Below are 4,710 nucleotides of genomic sequence, written 5' to 3'. Positions count from 1 at the left end.
TGTTATGTAGCCATAAGAAGAAATGGAATATTGATAGATTCTACAGTGTGGATAAAACTTGAAAACATCATGCCGAAAGAAGCCAGACACAAAAGGCCACTCACATGTTGTCTGATTTCACCTATATGAGGTACCTAGAATAGGCAAATGTATAAAGACAGAAAGTTGAATAGAAGATATCAGGGGCTTGGAGGAAGGGCATGGGGAGTTACTGTTTAATGGGTACAGAGTGCATTACTCTGTGGGTACTTGACTGCATTTATTTATTTTGTTTTGTTTTATTTGAGATAGTTTTGCTTTCTGCCCAGGCTGGAGTGCAATGGCGTGACCTTGGCTCACTGCAATCCTCATCTCCCAGGTTCAAGCAATTCTCCTGCCTCAGCCTTCCTAGTAGCTGGGATTACAGGAGCCTGGTACCATGCCCAGCTAATTTTTTGTATGTTTAGTAGAGACAAGGTTTCGCTATGTTGGCCAGGCTGGTCTCAAACTCCTGATCTCAGGTGATCCACCTACCTCAGCCTCCCAAAGTGTTGGGATTACAGGCGTGAGCCACCATACCCAGAGTATGACTGCATTTATATGAAATGTCTAGAACATGCAAATCCACAGAGCTAGAAGGTGAATGGATGCGTACCAGATGCTGAAGGAAGAGAGAATTTAAAATATTTTGGAACTAGATAGGGGTGATAGTTGCACAGCATTGTAAATACACTAAAAGCCACTGAATTGTACACTTTAAATGATAAATTTCGTGTTATGTGAATTTCATCTAAATTAAAAATAAGGCTGGGCGCGATGACTAGGTCAAGAGATGGAGACCATCTTGGCTAACATGGTGAAACCCCGTCTCTACTAAAAATACAAAAATTAGCCAAGCATTGTGGCATGCACCTGTGGTCCCAGCTACTTGGGAGGCTGAGGTGGAAGAATCACTTGAACCCAGGAGGCAGAGGTTGCAATGAGCCAAGATTGCGCCACTGCACTCCAGCCTGGCGACAGAGCAAGACTCTGTTTCAAAAATAAAATAAATAAATAATTAATTAAAAATAATACATCAGACTCTTGTAGAGAGTTTCTCACTTTTCTTCTAATGCCACGTCCATAATTCTCTTACACAGTCCTTCATTTTGTCCCCCCCTCATGCTGTCTGTGAGTGTATGTGGGAGGGGGTGTGTGAGAGCTGAACTGGGGGGTAAAGGAGCATTTCCTGAGTCCTCCAAGCGAGTGCCAGGGCTCTGGGAATTTGCCCATTCTCCTCACTCTGGATTAGGAATGAGGGTGGAAAGGAGTGTTCCCTCTGCATAGGATCCAAAAACGTCAGAGCTGGGCAGGCCATTAGAAAACAAGTCTAAAGCCCTCAGACTTCAGATGGGCAAATTGAAGCCCATGGAGAAGTGACTTGCTCTGGACCACAAAACCAGGCAGTCGGCCGGGCACAGTGGCTCACGCCTATAATCCCAGCACTTTGGGAGGCTGAGGTGCGTGGATCACGAGGTCAAGAGATCAAGACCATCCTGGTCAACATGGTGAAACCCCGTCTCTACCAAAAATACAAAAGTTACATGGGAGTGGTGGCGCACGCCTGTAGTCTCAGCTACTTGGGCAGCTGAGGCAGAAGAATTGCTTGAACCCAGGAGGCGGAGGTTGCAGTGAGCCGAGATCGCGCCATTGCACTCCAGCCTGGGTAACAAGAGCGAAACTCTGCCTTGGGAAAAAAAACAAAACAAAACAAAACAAAAACAACCCGGCAGTCTCCTGGGGGAGGATGGGAGGGGCCTGCCACAGCCAGGACTGCAAGGCCTGTGCTATCATCCGCTTCTCAGGCTACTTGCCACCTCACAGTGAGAGGCCCTGGGCATGGTTAGAGGGTTGGCAAGAAGGTTTAGGGAGTGGGAGGAAGAAAGCTACTGAGATTTTTGAAAACAAGCTGCCTACTCTCTGGTGTTAAGCTAGGGGCGAGCACAGAGGAAGCCTCACTCACATAGGCTCCTGTCCCAGCAGACCCTGCCCACACAGAAGCTCCCAGGGTCAAGTCGGGACCTCATCCCACCCCACCACCTTCCAGCTCTGCTCTCCGGAGCAGCCTCTGCTCTGCAGGAGCATCCTGGCTCTTATCAGGCAGCCAGAGACACAGAGGCAAGGCTTCTGGCACCCCCTAGCTCCAGCAGGCCATGGGGGTCTGTGGGACAGCAATAGCACCCATGTACCTTCCATGCCTGGGCACCCCCAGCTGTTTGTGCACCTGTAGTCCCAGCTACTTGGGAGGCTGAGGCAGGAGGATCGCTTGGGCCCAGGAGTTTCAGACCAGCCTGGGGAATATAGTGAGACCCTAAATGAAAAAAAAAAAATGGAACCACAGCTCAGCCTATATACACTTAGCTGGCAACTATGAACAACCATTCCATCCCCACATGCAAATGAACTAGAGGTTTTTGCTTTTTTGTTTTTTGAGACAGAGTCCCACTCTGTCGCCCAGGCTGGAGTGCAATGGCGTGATCTTGGCTCATTGCAACTTCCTCCTCCTGGGTTCAAGCGATTTGTCCTGCCTCAGCCTCCCAAGTACCTGGGATTACAGGTGCCTGCCACTATGCCTGGCTAATGTTCATATTTTTAGTAGAGATGGGGTTTCGCCATGTTGGCCAGGCTGGTCTCGAACTCCTGACCTCAGGTGATCCACTTACCTTGGCTTCCCAAAGTATTGAGATTACAGTCATGAGCCACTGCGCCTGGCCAAACCTAGAGGTTTTGAAAGCCTTTGGTGGGGTGGGTTGGGGGTGGTCTCTGCATCTGGATCTGCCTAAAGAACCACTCTTTCACCACAGGTAAAGTGCAGCTCTGAGAGGGAAGCAGGGGTGAAGGCATGGACACCCTTTTCCCCTACATACCCAGCACTTCACTCCCCAGGACACTCTGTGCCTTGCTGAATGCCACCAGCTTTGTGGACAATAGTTAATCCCAGCAAAGGAAGCCTTCCCAGACATTTCCAGGCCAACAATTCCCCTCCCTCCACCTCCTCTTCTCCAAGCCTGATCTTGGTGTCATGACCCAAGTTGCTGCCGCAAGTTCCTGAGCTGCTGGGAGCCTGAGGAACGGCTGGGCCAGGGAGTCTGGAAGCTGTGGGGACTGGGAACCCCTGGAACTATGCAGGGCCAGCCACGTTGCCAGTCATGCTCTGTCTGCCAGGGTTGTCTCATCTGATCGCCATGCCTCAAAAAGCCCCATAGCTTCTCCTTGAGATGACAAATCTGAGTCCAGATCCCCTCTGCAGATGGCCCCCAACTCACCTTTCAGCGTCCCTGGGACCCTCCAGCCTTTGTTTCTACTCGTTGCTGCCTCACTTGCTGGGAGCCTCTTGTCTTCATGCCTCTCTTCTGTCACTGAGCCCCGTCCTTAGTTGTGATGCCGCCGAGCTGAACGCATTTGCTCTTTTCATTACACGGTGTAAATAGTGACTGCTGCCTACTTGCCATTACAGTTAGCGGCTCCTGTGGCCATAGTTGCTCCACTTATGTTAATCCGAGGCCAATTCATTCTCTGTCAGTCCCAGAGCAGAGCCTCACAAATGCCTCCGTGCTTGCAAAGAACGTTGCTGCATCTTGCCATTGTCCAAATTCCAAGGCAGGCATTTCCATGTGTGGCTTCCCTTAGACAACACTTAAGTTTTACTGGGTGTTTATTGAACACTGACACTAGGTATTGTTGGTTCCCCAACAATAGTCAGTGACTTCTTTAGCCTGAGTATCACTACAAAGGGGAGGTCGTGTCCAAGCGTGCCAAGTGCAGGCTCAGAGCGTAGGCAAGGAGAAGGGAAAAAATGCAGGGGAATGGAAGCAGGAAATAAAGTAGATAAAGAGGGAAGAACAGCAGTGCTGAAGGTACGTCCTGTATGTTTTCCATCTTGAAGATAGTAAACTGAGGCATATAACTTACTATTTTTTTAATTTATTTTTTTGAGACAGAGTCTTGTTCTGCTGTCCAGGCTGGAGTGCCGTGGTGTGATGTTGGCTCACTGCAGCTTCTGCCTCCTTTGTTCAGGTGATTCTCCTGCCTCAGCTTCCCAAGTAGCTGGGATTACAAGTACATGCCACCACACCAGGCTAATTTTTGTATTTTTAGTACAGACAGGGTTTCACCACATTGGACAGGCTGGTCTCGAACTCCTGACCTCATGTGATCTGCCCACCTCAGCCTCCCAAAGTGCTGGGATTACCAGCATGAGCCACCATGCCCGGCCTTATTTTATTTTTTTCGAGACAGGGTCTCGCACTGTCACCCAGGCTGGAGTATAGTGGTGTGATCTTGGCTCATTGCAACCTCTGCCTCTCAGGCTCAAACAATCCTCCCACCTCAGCCTCCTGAGTAGCTGGGACCACAGGCATGTGCCACCATGCTTGGCTATTTTTTTTTTTTTGTATCTTTAGTAGAGATGGGGTTTCACTATGTTGCTCAGGCTGGTCTTGAACTCCTGAGCTCAAGAGGTCCTCCCTCCTTACCCTCCCAAAGTCCTGGGATTACAGGTGTGAGCCACTGTGCCTGGCCTAATTTACTATTGTTTGCTATTCTGCCTCATTTAAACTTCACACCAACTCTACAGATTATGTGTTATTTCATTTTTACAGATGAAGAAATAAATGCCAAAAGATTAAGCACTTCACCCAAGGTCACCCAGCTAGTACAGAAACAGAGTTGGAACTCTTTTTTTTTTTTTTT

The sequence above is a fragment of the Cebus imitator genome, unplaced genomic scaffold (assembly GCF_001604975.1).
Source record: "Cebus imitator isolate Cc_AM_T3 unplaced genomic scaffold, Cebus_imitator-1.0 Scaffold187, whole genome shotgun sequence".
NCBI lineage: Eukaryota > Metazoa > Chordata > Mammalia > Primates > Cebidae > Cebus > Cebus imitator.
The sequence above is the reverse complement of the archived record's forward strand: the minus strand, read 5'-3'. Positions refer to the sequence as shown.